Source organism: Schistocerca nitens, chromosome 11 (assembly GCF_023898315.1).
Source record: "Schistocerca nitens isolate TAMUIC-IGC-003100 chromosome 11, iqSchNite1.1, whole genome shotgun sequence".
In the NCBI taxonomy this organism is placed as follows: Eukaryota; Metazoa; Arthropoda; class Insecta; order Orthoptera; family Acrididae; genus Schistocerca; species Schistocerca nitens.
The window spans coordinates 83,499,462-83,525,147 of record NC_064624.1 but is presented as its reverse complement, the minus strand read 5'-3'; positions in this window follow the sequence as shown (position 1 = coordinate 83,525,147).

Below are 25,686 nucleotides of genomic sequence, written 5' to 3'. Positions count from 1 at the left end.
GTGAAGCTTTTAATGTTAGTTTAAAAAGGAAAAAAAAGCGAGCTGAATGTGTGAATTAGGGACTTCAACGTGTCCGATAGGTAAAGATGACAGACTAGCGTCGTATGTATTAAGGCCAGTTCCCAGCAACGACAGCAGCATCCGTTTTTTGTGGTGACGCATCTTCTGGAGTAATTGTGTTCCCACCTGGATGTGGCAGACGCTAGCGGCAGCCAATGGCCACTTTGCTTGTGACATATCCTTCCATGTGTTTCATGATTCATGTTCACTTTTTTCACCGTAAAGAGACTGGATGAAATATAGCTCATGATTGGTCCCTGTTTCATTATGTAGTCGATAACATTTAGAAAACTAATGGCCACTTGCTGTGACCCCTATAACAACTTTTAGTATTGACAGTTGCAGTACCTAAATACAATTTACGAGAATTATAATGCTTTACACAGCAGACATTTACCACACATTCGAGGGTTGGATCCCCTCAAAAACAACCCACTTGCCCCGACCTTTCCCCAGACGAACTACACGACGAATACAATGTCCTGATAGCTGTAGCCGCTTTCCGCAACCGTCCACCTCTGTCTGCCCCCTGACGCCCATGGCAGCGGATCCTACGACGGAAATGTGGCTGGTGAGCCCCTGTATTGGACGGAATTTTCAATGAACATCATTGCCGCCTTCCGCATACACCTCTCATCTTGTTCACCAAGATTTTAAATGGTTGTCTCACGTCTGGCTTTTCTCCCCCTCAGTGGAAGCATGCCCAGCTGATTGCGATCCCCAAGTGGTTCAAGGACCCTGTGGTCCCCACTAACAAAAGGCCTGTCAGCCTCTTAAATACCAGGGCGAAGGTCCATAATCTGTGATCCCCCATCGATTTTCCCAATCTCACGCGGCGTTTGGGACAATCCGACCTGAACAGTTCGAATTTACTTTGCACCTCTCTGCCGAACTTCAGGTCCTGCGAATCACTGAACAAGTCACCAAAGGTTTGAACACCATCAAGTCGACAGCTGCCATTTTTTTCGACTTGAAGAACTCCTACAACAAGTTCTGGCATGACAATTTTCATTGATTTTGGGGAAGAGACCAAACAGTGAGGTCATCGGTCTCGTCGGATTAGGGAAGGATGGGGAAGGAAGTTGGCCTTACCCTGTGAAAGGAACCATCCCAGTATTTGCCTGAAGCGATTTAGGGAAATCACAGAAAACCTGAATCAGGATGGCTGGACGTGGTAATCAACTGTCATCCTCCCAAATGCGAGTCCAGTGTGCTAACCCCTGCGCCACCTCGCTCAATGGCATGACAACCAAGTGCACCAGATGCTGACGCAGACCCCTACACCGGGTATCTATGTCAAGATTGTAGATGACTTCCTCTGCAGTAGGTCTTCCCTAGTGGCTCAACAGGGAATGCATTCCAGCATTCGCCAATTGTCGGTAGGCACTCCACAAGGATCAGTGCTGTCTCCCATTCTTTCTAATATCCATGTGAATGATATGCCAGTCACCCTTGAGTGCCACCTGACACAATATGCTCACGACATAGCACCATATGCCACTGGCCGTATCATTGATGCCGTCATCGCCCGCCTCCAGTGACAGATAGATGCCACTATCACCTGGTGCCGGACAAACAGAGTAGATCTTAATGTCACCAAAACTATGGCTGTCTATTACATGAAACGCCGCCCAGTCCTCCACTTCAATCTTTTGGTTGCAGGCGGGCAGGTGCACTGGTCCCTATCTAGGGGTCTGGATCGACCACAAGTTACTATTCCGCTGACATGTGGTGTATGTAACCAACAAGGGGCAAAATTTGACCAGGGCTTTGTACCTCCTCTTTCGCATTAGGGAACTTAACTTGCAAACCAAACTCCGCATCTACTGAGCAGTTATCCTGCCTGCCCACACCTATGGCTCCGCTGTATAGGCCACAGTTAGTGTCACCAGGGTGCGGTCATTGCAGCACTTGTAGAACACGGTTCTCAGATGCAGCATGCATGCCCCACCACTCAAGAGAATTGTGACTCTCCATGAGGAAGCAGATATTGTCCCCCTCAAGACAACCATATGCAACCATGCACAGTGACTCTATGAGAAAGTGAATGCCCTGCGGTACGCTGTTCATGGGCTACGCCATGTTCGGACCACACTTATACACCGCTGGCATCGATATCTGGTTCCTCTAACCATCCTTGAGGAATCGGATACTGAACTTGGTTAATGATAGACCTGACACACCCACTGCAGCTACATTCTTTGGTGGTACAAGCCCCAATTCTAAACCCAATGCTTTCCCACCCTACCCACCAATGACGGGCTATGTTTTTCTGCCTGACTGATGTAGTACTGTCACCATTGGAGGGTGGTACAGTAAGTCCCACCATCACATCTCCAAAGTGTATTGCAGTGATGCAGCATCACTGCCGTGTGGATAAATTTACTGCCTCACCAACACAGTTAGACCTCGAAAGACCGATGATGCTGTATTGTAATATATCACATATGAAAAAACATCCCTTACTGGATACGAGGGTTGGATCCCCTCAGTTGCAAAGAGTAGAATTACGCTGTTTGGGCTACAGTCAGGGTCTAATCGTCGCTTTGGAAGAGCCCCTGCCATTCCCATCTGTCTGCTGGCCACTGCCATCTGTCCGTCCGCTCACCATCGCTGCTAACCATCACCTGCCACCTGACGCTTGCCGCTGCTCTGTGCTCGCCACCATTGGCCCCTGTCTTAGTTCTTTTCCCACTTTGGCGACTCCTGTCGCCAGTGGACACTGCCTTCAATCATGGACACCCCCACTACCATCATCATCTACACCTCCCCTTCGCCTGCACTCACTGTAACCTCGTGGGCCAAACCCTTCTACTCCAGCTCCCCTCTTCAGTCTCCTCCCCTTCTATCTCCTCCTCATTCCTGTAACACATCAGTATGTTGCTCCTGCTCCTGCCCCCCCCCCTCCCAACTTCTATCGCCAACCGAAACGACTTCCTCCCCCCACCTGCCCTGCTACAACTACCCATGCTTCCCCTACCTGAGTCACCACCTGCAGCACCACAGTCGCCACCACATAGTGCCCCACCTCCATTCCCAGTGCTGTCACCTCACAAGAGGGGCCTGCCTCCCACCACCCCATCCATCCAGTCCCTCACCTCACCTTCCAGCCCACACCCGGCAAAAAACCTCCCAAGCACCCAAGTGGTGACCTCATCTCCACCCCCTCCTCCAAAAAACCACTGCCCGCCCCACTTCCCTCTGATCCATTCGTGGATGCCACCCCTCCTCCTGCCTCCCGAGCCTCCACCCTGCATACCTTCATCCTTGCCAACTGAGATCCGAAATCCGTAGATGCCCACACCCCCACCCTTGAAATCTGAAAATACATCCCCAGTGCCCCAATTACTCAACTTATCCCACACAGAGACTCTGTTCTCATCAAATCCTCCTCTTCCTCTTTCCATACTGATCTCCTCTGGCACCTTCCCCATATCACCTTTGCCCCCATACATCCCTCACCCCATTTCTTACATCCTCTTCTCCTCAGCACCCCCAACCCCCTCGTCATCCGCCAACCCTCACCACTGTGATCACAAAACTCAGTAATCCTGTGATCACCGAGGCGGAGGTGTTAGCGGAACTAAAGACCCATCTCGCCCTGGAAATCCGCTCAGCCTGTTCTATTAACAACTTCTCTGGCACTAACTTCCATAGGCATATCTGTACTGGGTCCGCCTCCTCCATCAACCACCTCCTCACACAGGGAGCCCTGCTTTTCATCACTACCACCCCATTGACCTGTCCCGTTCCCCTCCTCAATCCTACCACTTCCAATGCTCTCTCCTGTACAATGACCACCTCACCAAAAACTGCAAGAACCCCCACCCTCACCTGTCCCCATTGTAAGGCCTGCCACTTACTTAAACAGTATCCCAGCCTCGCCTCTCCTCCTTCCAACAACACCTGTGAGCTGTGGTAAAATTTGCTGCTTTGAATAGCACGCCGCAGCGCGTAGTGTGAAGCAGTCGTCCTCCATTTCTGGCGGTGGCGCCGCTGTGGCAATCACAGCTTTGGTGTCTCCCTCTGGTGGGAAAGGTTGCCTGTTCACGTGCATTTAAGGGGTGCTATGAGCTCGGCAGTCGGTCAGTCTGTCAGTCTCAGGAGTCTGGAGTTGGTCAGCCGGGTCAGTGAGGGGCAGTCAGTGTCTGTCTGTCGTCAGAGTACTAGTATGGCTGCATTTTGGATCAAACTTTAGCCAGAAAATGAGTCTTGACACTCCGTCAGTAACACAACTCAGCTAGTGGTCACCCGGTCGGGGCTGTGTTCCTGCATCTGAGTCTGCGTGTTAGGCCACCAGTCTGCTCGAGTTGCTTGGGCAACAGTTATTGGTGGTTGGATCAGTCGATTGGTTGGTCACACACTGAGACACAAGATGACTAGTCCGCCTTGAGCGCCAGTGCATGTGAGGTCCCCACGTGAGTCCAGTGGGCCGCGCCGTATAGAAAGGGGTAGTGGCTTTGTGGTGGACACGTTTCACTTCCATACATGGCTACACTCCACACAAATACTTTAAGAAATGACTTCCTGACATTTAAATCTATACTCGATGTTAACAAATTTTTCTTCTTCAGGATCGGTTTCCTTGCCATTGCCAGTCTACATTTTATATCCTCTCTACTTCGACCTTCATCAGTTATTTTGCTCCCCAAATAGCAAAACTCCTTTACTACTTTAAGTGTCTCATTTGCTAATCTAATTCCCTCAGCATCACCCTACTTAATTCAATTACATTCCATTATCCTCGTTTTGCTTTTGTTGGTGTTCATCTTATACCCTCCTTTCAAGACACTGCCCATTCCGTTCACCTGCTCTTCCAAGTCCCTTTCTGTCTCTGACAGAATTACAATGTCATCAGCGAACCTCGAAGTTTTTATTTCTTCTCCTTGGATTTTGATACATACTCCAAACTTTTCTTTTGTTTCCTTTACTGCTTGCTCAATATACAGATTGAATAACATCGGGGATAGGCTACAACCCTGTCTCACTCCTTTCTCAACCACTGCATCCCTTTCATACCCCTCGACTCTTATAACTGCCATCTGCTTTCTGTACAAATTGTAAATAGCCTTTTGCTCCCTGTACTTTACACCTGCCACCTTCAGAATTCGAAAGAAAGTATTCCAATCAACATTGTCAAAAGTTCCTCTAAGTCTGCAAATGCTAGAAACGTAGGTTTGCATTTCCTTAATCTTTCTTCTAATATAAGTCATAGGGTCAGTATTGCCTCACGTGTTCAAACATTTCTACGGAATCCAATTTTGTGGTGGAGCAGATATTTTTGCTGCAGATGTGAGTGTTTATCAGAGATGAGAGTATTGCCACAAGTGCCCCAGGGAAGTGTAATCAGACTGCTGTTGTTTTCTATATACATAAATGATGTGGCGGACAGGAGGGGCATCAATCTGCTGTTGTCTGCTGATGATGCTGCAGTGTATAGTAAAGTGTAAAAGCTGAATGACCGCATGAAGCTTCAAGATGACTTAGACGAAATTTCAATTTGGTGTGATGAATGGCGGCTAGCTCTAAATGTGGAAAAATGTAAGTTAATGAGGATGAGTAGGAAGAACAAACCTGTAATGGTCAGATACAGTATTACTAGTGACCTGCTTGATACACTCCAGTCAGTTAAATATCTGGTCATAATGTTGCAAAGCAATATGAAATGGAATGGGCATATAAGGTTTGTGGTAGGGTAGGCGAATGGTCAACTTCAGTTTATTGGGAAAATTTTAGGAAAGAGTGATTCAACTGTGAAGGAAATCACATACAGGATGCTGGTGTGACCTATTCTTGAGTATTATTCAAGTGTTTGGGACCTGTACCAGGTCAGATTGAAGGAAGACATTGAAGAAATTCAGAGATGGTCTTCTGGATTTGTTACTGGTAGGTTGGAACAACACGTAAGTGCTACGGTGATGCTTTGGGAACTCAAATGGGAATCCCTGGAGGGAAGGCAGCATTCTTTTCGAGAAATACTATCGTGAAAATTTAGAGAACTTGCATTTGAGACTGAGTGCCGAATGGTTCTACTGCCAGCAACATACATTGCGTGTTAGGACCAAAGAGATAAGATATGAGAAATTAGGGCTCCTACAAAGGCGTACAGACAGTCGTTTTTCCCTTGCTCTATTTGTGAGTGAAACAGGAAACAAAATGATTAGCAGTGGTACAGTGTACCCTCCACCACACACCATATGGTGGCTTGTGGAGTATCTCTCTAGATGTAGATGCAGATGCCTTGGTTGTAGGGAAGGAAGCATTTGATGTAGACGGGGTGGTAGCTTTCATAAAGTGTAGGTATTGTTGGTTTTATATGGACTGAGGTTTGGATGTGAGCTTCAGTGAGGCAGAAGTCAGCATGAAAGGAATTTGCTTTGGGTTTGAAAAAAGACCAGGTGAATTTGATTTGGGAAAATTAGTTAAGTTTTTGCAGGAAGAGGAGGAGAAATTGATCTTCACCACGAGTCCAGACCACAAAGATGTTGTCGGTGAATCTGTATCAAACCGGGGGGGGGGGGGGGGGGAGCTTATAGGTCTTGGTGAATGCCTCTTTCATGCACCCATGAAAAGGTTGTCATAGGAATGGGGTGCCCTGGTCCCCATGGCTTTGCCTCTGATTTGTTTGCAGGTCTGGTCCTCAGACGTGAAGTAGTTATGGGTACGGCCGGAGCTGGCTTGTGTGACAATAAAGGAAGTTTTAGAAAGACTTTCAGGCAACTGTTGGAAGAGGTGGCATTCTAGGACAGAGAGACCATGTGTATATGGGTATCAGTGTAAAGCAAAGTTGTGTTGATGGTACATAACAAGGATAGCACCCTGTGGGAGAGCATTGGAATTAAATTGGACACATTCCAGGTGGTGATTGGTGGAGGAGTTGGACACAACTATTGCAGTATTTGAGCAATTGGCTACACAGGTTCTTAAGATGGTGAGAGGTTTTGTTCAAGTTCATGGCTGGCTTCAAGGAGAACCACAGTGAGTGTGTTAGCACATTAAGGGGCTGAGAGGTAGGATTTTCAAGAGAGAAAGCAGCTGTCGGGAATGGCAGTTTGGAAGGCAGTTTATTTGTCATGGGCAAGGTGGGTAAGGAGTACAGATTTTTCAGTCTGGAATTTAAGGAGGGAATGGTAGAATAAAGTGTCACATCCAAAGATGGGTCTTGGCCTTTGGGAACAGAAACAAAGGTTAAGCATGTTGGGAATGAGCGTCTTGCGGGGAGCATGCAAGGGATAAGTGCCTGCAGGCGCACTATTCTCTGTGCCGTCGGTGGCTCAGATGGATAGAGCATCTGCCGTGTAAGCAGGAGATCCCGGGTTCGAGATCCAGTTGGGGCACACATTTTCAACATGTCCCCAATGAAGTATATCAACGCCTGGTTGCAGCTAGGGTTTCCATTTAATTATCACTTGATTGTGGAATTAATCAGGCCATAAAAAGGAGTAATTTTGCTGTAGTGTTTCTAGAACAGTTTTGACATCTTGTGCTGAGTTTGAGAGCATTATCTTTATGAACAATCAGTAAATCACTCAGAGCATATTTCCTGATGGACGTAAATATGCTGTCACACCAATCTAGAAACTGGACAAACACAGAAAATCACTTTTAATTACAGAACTATATCACTCCTTCCACGCTTTTCAAAAGTGATTGAGAAAGTGGCATGTGATAGAATACGGACTCAATTAACTGAAGAGAACTTGTTAACTGCCTCCCAGTTTGGCGTTTATAAAGGTATATCCACACACAAAGCAATACAAGGCCTCGGAAATAAAGTCTTAGCTAGCGGAGCTAAACAAGAAAAAAATCTTATTGTCATATTCGGTGACCCAACCAAACCCTTTGATTGTGTGGAACGCAAAGTTATACTTTTCAAAATAAAGCATTACAGCATTAATGGTGTCTCTCTTGCATGGATGGGACCTTACCTTCATGACAGGAACAGACTGTACCTCAGGCTTGAAAATAACTTCAGAATGGAGGAACATAACACATGGAGTGCCACAATGATTGGTACTAGGCCTGCTCTTGTTTCTAACCTACAAACACTGATCAGCCAGACCATTATGACCACCTGCCGAATGGCTGGTTGGTACCTCATCTGCACACACAAGTCACCTAATTCCTGTAAGGGGGGTGATGAGCTCTGAAGCCAGTTTCAGTCACATCCCAGATGGGTTTGATCGGGTTCACATCTCGAGAGTTGGGGGGTCAGCACATCAATTGGGACTCGCCACTGTATTCCTTGAAACACTTGATCACACTCTTTTCATTGTGACATGGTGCATTATCTTGCTGAAAAATGCCACTGCCATCAGGAAACATGAACATCATGAACTATGTGGTCTGCAACGAGTGTACAATACTCCTTGGCCCTCATGGTGCCTTCCACAAGCTCCACTGGACCCATGGATGTTTACATGAAAGTTCCCCAGAGCACAATGTAGTTGCCTCCAGCTTGTATGCATCCTGAAGTATGGGTGTCAAGGAACTGTTCCCTGAAAGTCAGGGATTCATCACACTGTGCAATGCTCTTCCACTACCCCAATGTCCAGTGCCGATGGCCACGAGTCCATTTCAGTCGTAGTTACCGACATTATAATGTTAACATTGGCACTTGCCAGGGTCGTTAGCTGCAGAGTCCCTTCGTTAGGAGCGTTCCGTCTTCTGTGTGTTCAGACACACTTGTACTCTTCTCAGATTAACGTCCGATGGCACAGGTTGCTACCTGTCCTGTTTTACGCGTCTACTCAGCCTACAATGTCCAACATCTGTAATGAGGGGTGGCCACCCAACCCTCTGACATCTGGACTTGGTTCCACCTCAGTTTCGCCACATGTTGAAGACACTAATCACCGCACTCCTTGAACACCTGACAAGTTGTGCTGTTTCCGAAATGCTCGTGCTAAGCCTCCGGGCCGTTACAGTCTGCCCTCGCCCAATCTCAGATAGATCATGTACCTTCCACATTGTACACACAGACAGCATGCTCACCGATACAACATATACCGTGCATGTGCTGGACTACGTTATTCCTCAGCAGGTGACACTGCTATCGCCTGGACGGATTTACATTTATAGTAGGTCGATAGTTTAGTTCTGTATCATTTTTTTATGGTACAATCTTCATCCCCCAAAATATTGTTCAACCGTTTAGTAAGGACTCGAAGTTTTCTTAATAACCCAACAGTCCAAAATACTTTCATGCTATGCCTCCAACCCATGTTAACTAAGTGACAGACTTCTTTTAGTCAATAACTATTTACCGTTGTAACTTACATGAAAGCCATGGTCAGTATGCAAGGATTTATCTAACATGATTACGTCTTTCTTTTTCCTTTATTGTTATTTTAATAATTGAACAATCAGGTAGGCTGACAGCGGCATGCTACATCGCTCTTCAGCCATAGTGTTGACAATAACAGTACAATAATGGAGTATTAAAATGAACATAGTGACGGGCAAAAAACAGTGGTCGCAGATACACCAAAAACATGGAGCTGTTCACACTCGACAATAACGACACTGAAAACACGTTGACACGGCGCACATAACACTGTTGAATCCGACGGCACAAGTGAACGTAGAAGCGTGACGGCGGAACTAAAAACACAAAACGACATCACACACACGAGACACTGATGGCGATGATCTCCAGCACACGAAAGTCCACGTAGCGTGTGCGAGTCCGGGGATCTGCCAAGAGGGGAAGAAGGGTGAGGGGCGGTGGAGAGGGTGGAGAGAAAAAGATGCCAATGGCTGAGGAGAAGGGAGGCGGAGTAGAGGGACAGGGGAGGGGAGGCCCGGGGGAGGAGTGGGGAGAAAGGGAGGAGGGACGGAGGGTGCCCAAGGACCAGACACAGGAACAGGGAGGGAGGATCAAAGTTGGTAGGAGGGGTAGATGGAGGGGAGGAGGACATCATCAGGGAGGGGGAGCTGGCGGAAGCCACCTTGGGAGAGGGTAAGGAGGGTGGAGAGATTGAGTCCGGGTTGGACGTGGGAATACAGGTGCAGCAGCAGGTGGGGTTGGGAGAGGATGGGTGAGACAAGCGGATGAGGAGGATCGAGTTTGCGGGAGGTGTACAGGATCCGTATCCTTTCAAGGAAAAGGAGGAGGTGGGGGAAGGGGATGAGATCATACAGGAGCCACGTGGGGGAGGGGAGACGGATGCGATAGGCGAGGCGGAGAGCATGGCATTCAAGGATTTGTAGGGATTTATAAAAGGTAGGGGGGCGGAGATCCAGGCCAGATGGGCGTAACAAAAAATAGGGCGGATGAGGGATTTATAGGTGTAGAGGATGGTGGAGGGGTCCAGACCCCACGTACGGCCGGAAAGGAGCTTGAGGAGACGGAGTCGGGAGTGTGCCTTGGCTTGGATTGTCCGGAGATGGGGAGTCCAAGAGAGGCGACGGTCGAGGGTGACGCCAAGGTACTTAAGGGTGGGAGTGAGGGCGATAGGATGGCCATAGATGGTCAGATAGAAATCAAGGAGGCGGAAGGAAGGGGTGGTTTTGCCTACAATGATCGCCTGGGTTTTGGAGGGATTGACCTTGAGCAACCACTGGTTGCACCAAGCGGTGTACCGGTCAAGATGGGATTGGAGAAGGTGTTGGGAGCGCTGTAGGGTGGGGGCAAGAGCAAGGAAGGCGGTGTCATCGGCAAACTGGAGAAGGTGGACAGGGGCTGACGGCGGCGGCATGTCCGCCGTGTACAAAAGGTACAGAACGGGGTAGAGGACGGAGCCTTGGGGCACACCAGCAGAAGGGAAAAAGGTGTAGGAATCTATGTTATGGATGGTGACATAGGAAGGACCGTGGGAGAGAAAGGAGACGATCAGACGGACATAGTTAATGGGAAGGGCGAAGGTTTGGAGCTTGAAGAGGAGACCATAATGCCATACGCGGTCATAAGAACGTTCGAGGTCCAGGCAGAGGAAGATCGCGGAGCGACGGGAAGTAAGCTGGTCTGAAAGGAGATGAGTGAGGTAAAGGAGAAGGTCGTCAGAAGAGAAGGATGGCCGAAAGCCACAATGGATAACAGGAAGGAGGTGGTGCTGGCGGAGATGCTGGTGGATGCGTCGGGTGAGGATAGATTCCATGACATCGCTGAACACTGAGTAAGGCTGATGGGACGGTAGGAGAAGACAGCGGACAGCGGATTTCCAGGTTTAAGGAACATCAGGATACGGGAGGTTTTCCACAGGTCGGGGTAGTAACCGGTGGAAAGGACTACATTGTAGAGCCTAGCCAGAGTGGAGAGGAAAGCGACAGGAGCTTCACGAAGGTGACGGTAGGTGACACGATCGTGACCAGGAGCGGTGTTGCGTTTTGTGCGGAGTGTAGTAATGAGATCCTGTGTAGTGATAGGGGCAGAGTTCCGTGTGTGCAATGTTGTCCAAGTACTGGAAACCAGGTGCGAGGGGAGGGACAGAGGTGTCAGTTCGATCGCGGACATCCGGGAAGAGGGAGTAATCGAACGGGGGATAATCGGGGATGGAAAACAAATCGGAGAGGTTAGAGGCAATGTGATTGGCCTTACTAAGGGAGTCTGGGAAGGGGTGATCATCATGGAGAAGAGGATAGTAGAGGGAGGGTTTAGTTGCGGTAAGGCGACGGAAGGCTGACCAGAACTTGGACGAGATGATAGGGTAGCATTTAAACGGGTGCATGTCTGTCGCCAGTCCCAGCGTTTCTTAGCCGCGAGCAAATTACGAATCTGTCGCTGGAGTTGCCGGTGGCGTCGTAGTGTGTCCGGGTCAGATGTGCAGAGGAAGGCATGGTAGAGACGGCGGGATTCACGGAGGAGGAGGACGGCCCGTGGGGGTAAGGTAGGACGGTGGGGGTGGATGGCGACAGTAGGGACGTGGGCCTCCACGGCCTCAGACAAGGTCTGCTGGAGAAAGGAGGTGGCATGGGTTACATCGTCAGGGTGGTGCTAGGTGAAGGGGTGGCTGTCGGCCTGGGTGGAAAGGGTATCCCGGTAGGCATTCCAGTTGGCATGGGAATATTCATGGATGTACTCAGGGGGAGGGTCATTGCGAGGGTCGGGGCAGGGGCGACGACCGTCTGAAACAGTGAGGAGGACAGGGAGATGGTCGCTACCAATAGGCTCCAGGACATCCATCGTTATGTGGCCAAGGAGGTTGGGGGAGGAAAGGATAACATCGGGAGTGGAGTTGGATTTGGGACGGGTGTGCTGGTGGATGGGGATGAGCTCGTCTTGAAGGGAGGAGAGGAACTGATGCCACCGCCGTAACTGGCCGGCGGAATGACTATGGATGTTGAGGTCGGCGGCGATCACATAGGAGGAGAAGGTACGGTCAATGTGGGAGAGGAAGTCGAAGGGAATAGGGGCGTTAGGGCGGACATAGATGGTGGCGCAGGTAACGGTAACGCCAGGGAAGAAGAGACTAAGGATCAGGTGTTCGGTGGGGTCGGGAAGGAGAGGTTGGAGCCGAACAGGGATCTGGCGGTGGTGACCAATGGCAACACCGCCACGCGCAATCGTGAGGGGATTATCGGAGCGGTGGAGGAGGTAGGGCGAAGTGTGGATGGTGTGGTGGGATTGGAGAAAGGTTTCATTGACGAGGAAGGCATTCATGCGGTGGGTGGCAAGGGTGTGCAGGAAGAGGTTCTTGTTGGCGGGAAGGGAGCGGATATTGTTGAAAAGGATATGGTGCTGTCGCACCATGTCAGGGATTTAGACAAGGGTGTCGAGACGGGAGAAGGTGAAATGGGCCTGGTTGTTGGAGTAGGTGGCGTTCATTTTGAGTTGGAAAATGGAACGGGCGGTGAGGGATATCTGTTGAAGAGGGGGGGGGGGCGCTGAAAAGGATGAACATTCGGAAGGACAATGGTGAGGAATCTGATGATGTCCTCAGCGGTAGGGGGCGGGTGAAGGGAATTGCCGGGAGGGGTAGGGGCGTCCAGAGGACGGACAGGGACGGTGAGTTCAGGAGTGGTCGGAGGGGGTCGGGCTTTACAATTTTGGGAGTAGGTGGGATGGGGGAGATTGCAGATATTGCAGGAGGGAGGGGATTGGAGGTTAGGGCACTGCCGGAGGAAGTGCGGTTGCCTACAATGCGGGCAGGTGGGGGCCTCGCAGCACTCGGCTGTTGGGTGTGTGTTATAGTGCAGACACCTCTGGCAGCGCAGGGATTGAGGAGGTGAACGGGAGGGGTCGACCTTGTAATGCTGGTTGAAGAGGAGGGCACCCTCCATCAGGAGATGGTCAATGGTGGGGGCGTCCTCGGAGGAAACCCGCGTAAGGCAGGTGGGGCTGGTCGAGTTGAAAATGCAGCGGACGGCCCACACCTCCATTGTGGGATGCGCCTTGAGCTCCACCAACACCTTCTCCTCCGTGATCGGCGGGCTTAGCCGAGTGATCACGGCGCTGAGGGTCGGCGGGCGACGCGGGGGTTGGGGTTGATGGATAGGAGTTGGAGAAGGAGCAGGGGTGAGGGAGGCGTTGGGGCCAAAACGGGTGATTGGGAGGCGGGAGAGGATGTCAGTGTAGAGGGTTGGGCTGGGGTAGGAGATGAGAATGGAATCCTGTCTGGGAGTGAGGAGAGAGATGGGGACAAGGAAAATGTTCGCGGAGGAGGAGGGAGAGATTCCGGGCCTCGAGAAAGGAAGGATTGGGATGGGAGAGGAGGTATTTGTAAAAAGAGGGAGGGAGGAGGAGGAGGAGGAGGAGGAGGAGGAGGAGGAGGAGGAGGGAACAGGGCCTGGTGGGGAGACATCCATGGCATCTTGGGGTGGAAGGAAGATTGGTTCAAATAGTTCAAATGGCTCTGAGCACTATGGGACTTAACACCAATGGTCATCCGTCCCCTAGAACTTAGAACTACTTAAACCTAACTAACCCAAGGACATCACACACATCCATGCCCGAGGCAGGATTCGAACCTGCGACCGCAGCGAAGGAAGATTGGGCGGGGCCTTTTTGGGAGCGGAGGAAGTGGTGGTGCCACTAGGGCATTTAACGGCGGCAGAAGGGTGGGTGGTGATATGAGGGACGGGAGCTATAGGAAGGTGACGGGAAGGGGCAGGTCCCGGTGTGGACGCAGCAGTCGGCGCTGGAGATGGTGACGGTGAAGGCGACGGCGACGGCGACGGCGACGGCGACGGCGACGGTGGTGGCGGTGATGGCGAGGGCGATGGGGATAGTTGGGCATGGGCAGTGGCCCGACGGGCCACCACCTTAGCTGGAGCTGCAGTGACTGGCCGGGGGAGTGGGGGGAAAGGATCAGAGGGAGAGGAGCGGGAGGAAGAAGCTGGAGAGGGTGCGACAAAGAGCGAGGGCGAAGGGAGAGTGAGAAGAGGCGGGATGGAAAGGGGGGGTGTGACTGGGCATACCATGTTATGCTGGTGGTGGCGGCGGAGGGGGAAGTATAAACTATGGCTGTGGTGGTAGTGGTGGTGGGGGCTGACATGACGACAGGGAGAAACAAAAACGCACAGGACGAAAAAGAAAGGACAAGAACTGGGGACAGATGAAGACGAAGACGGATGAAGTTGAAGACGGAGGAAGACGAAGACAGAGGAAGATGAAGATGGACGAAGACCAGAGTCCCACGCTGCTGGCGCTGGCACTGTCGGCGACGGCGACGACGGGTGGCAGGAACGCCGCAGCTGCTGCTGCTGCTGCCACGGACGGGGCCGGGGCTGCTGCTGCTGCTGCTCCTGGGCTGGCTGGCTGGCTGGCTGGACCGCCGCCGCCGCCGCCGCTGCTGCTGCAGGAGGACTGGCTGGCTGCTGCCGGCTGGACCGCTGCTGCTGGCCGGGACCGTTGCTGCTGGCCGGGAACGGGACCGGGACCGCTGCTGCTGCTCGGCTGGCTGGCTGGCTGGCTGGCTGGCTGGCTGGCTGGCTGGCTGGCTGGCACCTGAAAAACCTAGCACTTCGATTAGTGCTGGAATGGCGGAGTACCGCCGGAGATGGATTACGTCTTTCAAGTTCACCTATATTAGATTTCTGTGCACTTCATTCATCTCGCTGTTCACTTTTTTCTATGAATTTATTTACGCATGACCGAGTGGACAGACAAACAGAAAAAGTGGATTGCTGGTGACACCGCGATCGACGCAACTTGAACTAAACATTTCGCCTTCTGAAAATGATGTTTCTACAGCAAGCAATTCTGCCACAGCAGAATTACTTTGACGCTCCTGATCACAGGCGTCTAAAGATGGCGAAATGAGGGATGCTCAACTACTGGACCTACCGATAGATGGCTCTACCAGCTGATTACAGTCGTCTGTATTGTCCGCCATATTCGAATTTGACAAGAAGTTTTTCTCGGTCTGTACGGTGTATAAGGAATATCGAAATGGTGATTTATTGTTCCGATTTCAACTGTACAAAGCGATGGAATAAGGAAAGTGGCTTACCATTTCACAGGTAATAGGACTACCGATACAATACGATAAAAAAACAGACTTAGTGCGTTTGCTAATTCGATGTTTTTGAACAGGTTTCCTCCAAAGCACCCAGAGCTGCTAAAGAAGTGGATTACTTCCGTGAAGCGGAAAGGTTTTAATCCTACGTCTTGCAGTTTTCTTTGCAGAATCCATTTCCGACAAGATGATTATGTACTGAGCCCTGGAACGTGGAAGAAACGTCTCAAACCCGAAGCAGTACCATCAGTTTTTGAGTTTCCGACACATTTGATGCCACCAAATAAACAGCCACGATGACATGTTGTTAGGATTTTGAGTTTTGAGTGACAACGATGCTTCTCCATTTGAGGTAGCTAATTAATTTCCTTGCTATGTGTGTGCTTTTTACATTTGTGAATTTATTTCGTACGGACACAAATGGGCTACATAGGTCTAAGCAATGTTGTAATCCAGGTCCATATTTTTGTTTTTAGCGTTCTGTCATGGAATCCGTGCTCGATTTGCCACCTGCAGAAGCTACTGATTTCGTGGAGAATGTTGTCAATGAGAATTCTTCCGTGGAAAGCATTCCCATTTATCCAATGCAGAAGCTGCGAATTGTGTCGAAAACGTTATTATGATGTTTTCACACCCCCAAAGCTTTCTTATATTTTTTCATCAAGCCTTGAGTTATTTCATATATAACGAAATTATTTCTTTATTTCATCAGAGGGTTGGATCCTTTCATTCGAAAGCGTCAGATTGCAAAGCCTGGGCTACTCTCAGGTTGGAATCTCCGTCTTCGAAGATTGTGTCCGTCTGTCTGTCTGTCTGTCTGTCTGCCCGTCTGCCCGCCGCTTACTGCTGTAGCTGTTCGTTCGTTCGTCTGTCCGTCCGTCCGTCCGTCCGCCTGCCTGCTCGCTGTCCGTCCGTCCGCGGTCCGTCTGTTCGCCGCCGCCGCCGCCGCCGCCGCCGCAGCCTGGTCGCCGCCAGCCGGTGCTCGCCGCCGCCGCCGCCGCCGCCGCCGCCTGGTCGCCGCCGCCGCCGCCGCCGTCGCCGTCCGACCCAGGTCTTTGGCCGTCTTCGTCTTCCTCGCTCTTTGACGCCCCCTCTCCAGCTTCTTCCTCCCGCTCCTCTCCATCTGATCCTTTCCCCCCACTCCCCCAGCCTGTCACTGCAGCTCCGGCTAGGGTGGTGGCCCGTCGGGCCACTGTCCATGCCCAGCTCTCCCCGTCGCCTTCGCCATCACCGCCGTCACCGTCACCGTCACCGTCTCTGGCGCCGACTGCTGCGTCCACGGCGGGACCTGTCCCTTCCCACCACCTCCCTATATCTCCCGTCCCTCTTGTCACCACCCGCCCTTCTGCCGCCGTTAAGCGCCCTAGTGGCACCACAACCTCCTCCGCCCCCAAAAAGGCCCCGCCCCATCCTCCTTCCCCCCCCCCCAGGGTGCCATGGATGTCTCCCCACCTGGCCCTGCTCCCTCCGCCTCTTCCTCCTCCTCCTCCCCCCCTCTTTCTACAAATACCTCCTCTCCCGTCCCGATCCTTCCCTTCTTGAGGCCCGGAATCTCTCCCTCCTCCTCCGCCAACACTTCCCTGGTGCACCTATCTCTCTCCTCACTCCCAGACGGGATTCCGTTCTCATCTCCTCCCCCAGCCCCACCCTCCATACTGACATCCTCTCCCGCCTCCCCATCACCCGTTTTGGCCCCAACGCCTCCCTCACCCCTGCTCCTTCCCCATCTCCTACCCGCCAACCCCAACCCCCGCGTCGCCCACCGACCCACACCGCCGTGATCACTCGGCTCAGTCCATCGATCACGGAGGAGGAGGTGTTGGCAGAGCTCAAGGCGCATCTCATGCTGGAGGTGCGGGCGGTCCGCCGCATTTTCAACTCGGCCGGCCCCACCCGTCTTATGCGGATTTTCTCCAAGGACGCCCCTTCCATTGACCGTCTCCTGAAGGAGGGTGCCCTCCTCTTCAACCAGCGTTACAAGGTCGATCCCTCCCGTTCCCCTCCTCAATCCCAGCGCTGCCAGAGGTGTCTGCGCTATAACGCGCACCACACAGCTGAGTGCCGCGAGGCCCCCACCTGCCTGCATTGTAGGCAAGCGCACTTCCTCAGGCAGTGCCCTAACCTCCAATCCCCTCCTTCCTGCAATACCTGCAATCTCCCCCATCCCACCTACTCCCAAAAGTGTAAAGCCCCACCCCCTCCGACCACTCCTGAACTCACCGTCCCTGTCCGTCCTCTGGACGCCCCCACCCCTCCTGGAAATTCCCTTCGTCCCCCCCCCCCCCCACCGCTGAGGACATCATCCGGTTCCTCACCATCGTCCTCCAGAATGTCCATACCTTTCAGCGCCCCCACACCCTCCAACAGGTATCCCTCGCCGCCTGTTCCATTTTCCACCTCAAAATGTACGCCACCTTCTCCAGCAACCAGGCCCATTTCACCTTCTCCCGCCTTGACACCCTCGTCTAAATCCCTGTCATGGCGCGACAGCAACTTATCCTTTTCAACAACATCCGCTCCCTTCCCGCCAACAAGAACCTCTTCCTGCACACTCTTGCCACCCACCGCATGGACGCCTTCCTCCTTAATGAAACCTTCCTCCAACCCCACCACACCATCCACACTTCGCCCTATCTCCTCCACCGCTCCGATAATCCCCTCCCAATTGCGCGTGGTGGAGTTGCCATTGGTCACCACCGCCAGATCCCCGTTCGGCTCCAACCTCTCCTTCCCGACCCCACCGAACACCTGATCCTTAGTCTCTTCTTCCCCGGCCTTACCGTTACCTGCGCCACCATCTATGTCCGCCCCAACGCTCCTATTCCCTTCGACTTTCTCTCCCACATCGACCGTACCTTCTCCTCTTACGTGATCGCCGCCGACCTCAACATCCATAGTCGTTCCGCCGCCCAGTTACGACGGTGGCATCGGTTCCTCTCCTCCCTTCAAGGCGACATAATCCCCATCCCCTAGAACACCAGTCCCGAATCCAATTCCACTCCTGATGTTATCCTCTCCTCCCCCAACCTCCTTGGCCGCATAACGGTGGATGTCCTGGAGCCTATTAGTAGCGACCATCTCCCTGTCCTCCTCACCGTTTCAGACGGTCGTCGCCCCCGCCCCGACCCTCGTACTGACCCTCCCCCTAAGTATGTCCATGACTATTCCCGTGCCGACTGGAATGCCTACCAGGATACCCTTTCCACCCAGGTCGATAGCCACCCCTTCACCTACCACCACCCTGACGATGTCACCCATGCCGCCTCCTTTCTCCAGCAGACCTTGTCTGAGGCCGTGGAGGCCAACGTCCCTACTGTCGCCATCCTCCCCCACCGTCCTACCTTACCCCCACAGGCCGTCCTTCTCCTCCGTGAATCCCGTCGTCTCTACTGTGCCTTCCTCCGCACGCGTGACCCGGACACACTACGACGCCACCGGCAACTCCAGCGACACACGGGACTGGCGACAGACATGCACCCGTTTAAATGCTACCCTATCATCTCGTCCAAGTTCTGGTCAGCCTTCCGTCGCCTTACCGGAACTAAACCCTCCCTCTACTATCCTCTTCTCCATGATGATCACCCCTTCCCAGACTCCCTTAGTAAGGCCAATCACTTTGCCTCTAACCTCTCTGATGTGTTTTCCATCCCCGATTATCCCCCGTTCGATTACTCCCTCTTCCCGGATGTCCGCGATCGAACTGACACCTCTGTCCCTCCCCTCGCACCTGGTTTCCAGTACTTGGACAACATTGCACACACGGAACTCTGCCCCTATCACCACACAGGATCTCATTACTACACTCCGCACAAAACGCAACACCGCTCCTGGTCACGATCGTGTCACCTACCGTCACCTTCGTGAAGCTCCTGTCGCTTTCCTCTCCACTCTGGCTAGGCTCTACAACATAGTCCTTTCCACCGGTTACTACCCCGACTTGTGGAAAACCTCCCGTATCCTGATGTTCCTTAAACCTGGAAATCCGCTGTCCGCTGTCTCCTCCTACCGTCCCATCAGCCTTACCTCGGTCTTCAGCAAGGTCCTGGAGTCTATCCTCACCCGACGCATCCACCAGCATCTCCGCCAGCACCGCCTCCTTCCCGTTACCCAGTGTGGCTTTTGGCCGTCCTTCTCTTCCGACAACCTACTCCTTCACCTCACTCATCTCCTTGCCGAACAGCTTAATTCCTGTCGCTCCGCAATCTTCCTCTGCCTGGACCTCGAACGTGCATATGACCGCGTATGGCATTCCGGTCTCCACTTCAAGCTCCAAACCTTCGCCCTTCCCATTAACCAAGTCCGTCTGATCGGCTTCTTTCTCTCCCGCCGTCCTTCCTATGTCACCATCCATAACACAGATTCCTACACCTTTTTCCCCTCTGCCGGTGTGCCCCAAGGCTCCGTCCTCTCCCCCCTTCTGTACCTTTTGTACACGGCGGACATGCCGCCGCCGTCAGCCCCTGTCCACCTTCTCCAGTTTGCCGATGACACCGCCTTCCTTGCCCTTGCCCCCACCCTACAGCGCTCCCAACACCTTCTCCAATCCCATCTTGACCGGTTCACGGCTTGGTGCAACCAGTGGTTGCTCAAGGTCAATCCCTCCAAAACCCAGGCGATCATTGTAGGCAAAACCACCCCTTCCCTCCGCCTCCTTGATTTCTATCTCACCATCTATGGCCGTCCTATCACCCTCACTCCCACCCTTAAGTACCTTGGCGTCCCCCTCGACCGTCGCCTCTCCTGGACTCCCCACCTCCGGACACTCCAAGCCAAGGCACGCTCCCGACTCCGTCTCCTCAAGCTCCTCTCTGGCCGTACGTGGGGTCTGGACCCCTCCACCATCCTCCACACCTATAAGTCCCTCATCCGCCCTATCCTTTGTTATGCCCATCCGGCTTGGATCTCCGCCCCCCCTACCTTTTATAAATCGCTCCAAATCCTTGAACGTCATGCTCTCCGCCTCACCTATCGCATCCGTCTCCCCTCCCCCACGCGGATCCTGTACAATCTCATCCCCTTCCCCCACCTCCTCCTTTTCCTTGAAAGGATTCGGATCCTGTACACCTCCCGCAAACTCGATCCTCCTCACCCGCTCGTCTCCCCGATCCTCTCCCACCCCCGCCCGCGCACGTCCCACCCGGTCTCCATCTTTCCACCCTCCTTACCCTCTCCCAAGGTGGCTTCCGCCAGCTCCCCCTCCCTGATGATGCCCTCCTCCCCTCCATCTACCCCTCCTACCAACTTTGATCCCCCCGCCCTCCTCCTGTGCTTGCTCCTCTGGGCACCCTCCCTCCCTTCTCTCCCTTTTTCCCTCCCTCCTCCTTTTCTCCCCCCTCCTCCCCCGGGCCTCCCCTCCCCTGTCCCTCTCCTCCTGCCCCCGTCTCCTCCGCCATTGGCATCCTTTTTCTCCCCTCTCCCCCACCTCACCCGTGTTCCCCTCTTGGCAGGTCCCCGGACTCGCACACGCTAAGTGGACATTCGCGCGCCGGAGATCACTGCCATCAGTGTTTCGTGTGTGCCGTCATGTTTAGTGTTCAGTGTTCACCGTCACACTCCATCGTTCACCAGTGCAATCGTCTTCTTCAGTGTTAGTGCGTCGTATCAACAGTTTGTAGTGTGGATTATCGTCGAGTGTGAACGGCTCTGTGTTTGTCTTTATGTGTCTACTGTTTTATTGCCCACCGTTCTGTCACTTATGTGTCTTCTCAGTGTTCTTCTCTTTGTGTATCCTCTGGGTGAAGAGCGGCATAGAATGCTGCTGACAGCCTGCCTCTTGTACAGGTTTAAAATAACAATAAAGAAAAAAAAATTCTTTATTTCAGAGTGCAGTTGGTTCTTCAATAATTGATTGTGGTATACAGTCGAAAGTAGAAATGTAAGACAAGGTGACCGAAACTTGCAATTTTTTCTCAGACATTGTGCACGAATTAAAACGTAAACCGAAGTGCGTCCGTGAAAAACTTCGAAGAAGAGAGAAGATAGTGTTTTCCATGGATGACATCATAAGTTCATTGAAGGAGAAGGGGCATCATCCTGAGAAGTTACATAACTTCCTCAATCATCAGAAAGGAACACAAGTGGAATCAGTGTGCAATTTAGTGAACAATTCTCTCTCGTCAAAGGGTAATAGATACACAACTAATGTGAAAAATGTTTGCTATGGCTGTGTACTTTTATTCACCAGCAGCATATGAATACCTGCAAAAATTAATGCCTCTGCCCCATAAATCATTGATTTCCAAATGGGTGGCAAGTGTTTTTAAGTCCATTGATTTGAACCCAAATGTAAGGACCAGTTCAGTGATTCATGTCTAACTGTAGACAGTATGGCAATTAGGAAGCAAGTAGTTTGGGACCAAGGAACTAAGCTATACACAGATTTTTTAGACTTTGGTGGGGAAGCGCCTCAGTCAAAAGAAGTAATAGAGGCATCTGGGGCTCTGGTTTTCATGCTTGTCTCTATTAAAGGCAAATTTAAATGCCCGATTGCATATTTCTTTATCAATGGTGCACAGGCAAATAATCAGGCCACACTGATAAAATCTGCTTTAGAGAGGCTGCATCGTTCTGGCATTAGGGTTTGGTGTTACATGTGATGGCTGCAAGGTAAATGTAAGCACTTTACATTCACATGGCTGCACTTTAAACTTTTACAAGGGTGATTTTAGAAGCCACATTCCTCATCCCGTGGAAAAATACAATGTTTATTGTATCTTGGACATGTCATATGATTAAGTTAGCCAGAAATGCTCTAGCAGAAGTATCTGCTATTGAGTCTCCAACTGCCATTATTAGATGGCATTTCATTGAGCAATTGAACAAGGTACAACAAGAAGGTATGACATTTGCCAACAAACTATCAGGACAACATGTTGTTGTTGTTGTTGTTGTGGTCTTCAGTCCTGAGACTGGTTTGATGCAGCTCTCCATGCTACTCTATCCTGTGCAAGCTTCTTCATCTCCCAGTACCTACTGCAACCTACATCCTTCTGAATCTGCTTAGTGTATTCATCTCTTGGTCTCCCTCTACGATTTTTACCCTCCACGCTGCCCTCCAATGCTAAATTTGTGATCCCTTGATGCCTCAAAACATGTCCTACCAACCGATCCCTTCTTCTAGTCAAGTTGTGCCACAAACTTCTCTTCTCCCCAATCCTATTCAATACCTCCTCATTAGTTACGTGATCTACCCACCTAATCTTCAGCATTCTTCTGTAGCACCACATTTCGAAAGCTTCTATTCTCCTCTTGTCCAAACTATTTATCGTCCATGTTTCACTTCCATACATGGCTACGCTCCATACAAATACTTTCAGAAACGACTTCCTGACACTTAAATCTATACTTGATGTTAACAAATTTCTCTTCTTCAGAAACGATTTCCTTACCATTGCCAGTCTACACTTTCTATCCTCTCTACTTCGACCATCCTCAGTTATTTTACTCCCTAAATAGCAAAACTCCTTTACTACTTTAAGTGTCTCATTTCGTAATCTAATTCCCTCAGCATCACCTGACTTAATTTGACTACATTCCATTATCCTCATTTTGCTTTTGTTGATGTTCATCTTATATCCTCCTTTCAAGACACTGACCATTCCGTTCAACTGCTCTTCCAAGTCCTTTGCTGTCTCTGACAGAATTACAATGTCATCGGCGAACCTCAAAGTTTTTACTTCTTCTCCATGAATTTTAATACCTACTCCGAATTTTTCTTTTGTTTCCTTTATTGCTTGCTCAATATACAGATTGAATAACATCGGGGAGAGGCTACAACCCTGTCTCACTCCTTTCCCAACCACTGCTTCCCTTTCATGCCCCTCGACTCTTATAACTGCCATCTGGTTTCTGTACAAATTGTAAATAGCCTTTCGCTCCCTGTATTTTACCCCTGCCACCTTCAGAATTAGAAAGAGAGTATTCCAATCAACATTGTCAAAAGCTTTCTCTAAGTCTACAAATGCTAGAAACGTAGGTTTGCCTTTCCTTAATCTTTCTTCTAAGATAAGTCGTAGGCTCAGTATTGCCTCACGTGTTCCAACATTTCTACGGAATCCAAACTGATCTTCGCCGAGGTCGGCTTCTATCAGTTTTTCCATTCGTCTGTAAAGAATTCACGTTAGTATTTTGCAGCTGTGACTTATTAAACTGATAGTTCGGTAATTTTCACATCTGTCAACACCTGCTTTCTTTGGGATTGGAATTATTATATTCTTCTTGAAGTCTGAGGGTATTTCGCCTGTCTCATACATCTTGCTCACCAGATGGTAGAGTTTTGTCCGGACTGGCTCTCCCGAGGCCATCAGTAGTTCTAATGGAATGTTGTCCACTCCGGGGGCCTTGTTTCGACTCAGGTCTTTCAGTGCTCTGTCAAACTCTTCACGCAGTATCTTATCTCCCATTTCGTCTTCATCTACATCCTCTTCCATTTCCATAATATTGTCCTCAAGTAAATCGCCCTTGTATAAACCCTCTATATACTCCTTCCACCTTTCTGCCTTCCCTTCTTTGCTTAGAACTGGGTTGCCATCTGAGCTCTTGATATTCATACAAGTGGTTCTCTTCTCTCCAAAGGTCTCTTTAATTTTCCTGTAGGCAGTATCTATCTTACCCCTAGTGAGACAAGCCTCTACATCCGTACATTTGTCCTCTAGCCATCCCTGCTTAGCCACTTTGCACTTCCTGTCGATCTCATTTTTCAGACGTTTGTATTCCTTTTTGCCTGCTTCATTTACTGCATTTTTATATTTTCTCCTTTCATCATATAAATTCAATACTTCTTCTGTTACCCAAGGATTTCTATTAGCCCTCGTCTTTTTACCTACTCGATCGTCTGCTGCCTTCACTACTTCATCCCTCAGAGCTACCCATTCTTCTTCTACTGTATTTCTTTCCCCCATTCCTGTCAATTGTTCCCTTATGCTCTCCCTGAAACTCTCTACAACCTCTGGTTCTTTCAGTTTATCCAGGTCCCATCTCCTTAAATTCCCACCTTTTTGCAGCTTCTTCAGTTTCAATGTGCAGTTCATAACCAATAGATTGTGGTCAGAATCCACATCTGCCCCTGGAAATGTCTTACAATTTAAAACCTGATTCCTAAATCTCTGTCTTACCATTATATAATCTATCTGATACCTTTTAGTATCTCCAGGATTCTTCCAGGTATACAACCTTCTTTTATGATTCTTGAACCAAGTGTTAGCTATGATTAAGTTATGCTCTGTGCAAAATTCTACAAGGCGGTTTCCTCTTTCATTTCTTCCCCCCCATCCATATTCACCTACTATGTTTCCTTCTCTCCCTTTTCCTACACTCGAATTCCAGTCACCCATGACTATTAAATTTTCGTCTCCTTTCACTACCTGAATAATTTCTTTTATCTCGTCATACATTTCATCTATTTCTTCATCATCTGCAGAGCTAGTTGGCATATAAACTTGTACTACTGTAGTAGGCATGGGCTTTGTGTCTATCTTGGCCACAATAATGCGTTCACTATTCTGTTTGTAGTAGCTAACCCGCACTCCTATTTTTTTATTCATTATTAAACCTACTCCTGCATTACCCCTATTTGATTTTGTATTTATAACCCTGTAATCACCTGACCAAAAGTCTTGTTCCTCCTGCCACCGAACTTCACTAATTCCCACTATATCTAACTTTAACCTATCCATTTCCCTTTTTAAATTTTCTAACCTACCTGCCCAATTAAGGGATCTGACATTCCACGCTCCGATCCGTAGAACGCCAGTTTTCTTTCTCCTGATAACGACGTCCTCTTAAGTAGTCCCCGCCCGGAGATCCGAATGGGGGACTATTTTACCTCCGGAATATTTTACCCAAGAGGACGCCATCATCATTTAACCATACAGGAAAGCTGCATGTCCTCGGGAAAAATTACGGCTGTAGTTTCCCCTTGCTTTCAGCCGTTCGCAGTACCAGCACAGCAAGGCCGTTTTGATTAATGTTACAAGGCCAGATCAGTCAATCATCCAGACTGTTGCCCCTGCAACTACTGAAAAGGCTGCTGCCCCTCTTCAGGAACCACATGTTTGTCTGGCCTCTCAACAGATACCCCTCCGTTGTGGTTGCACCTACGGTACGGCCATCTGTATCGCTGAGGCACGCAAGCCTCCCCACCAACGGCAAGGTCCATGGTTCATGTAAGTTATGTAAATAGAAAAATGAATGTTTCATTAGCTGCACAGACTATGAGTTCTAGTGTGGC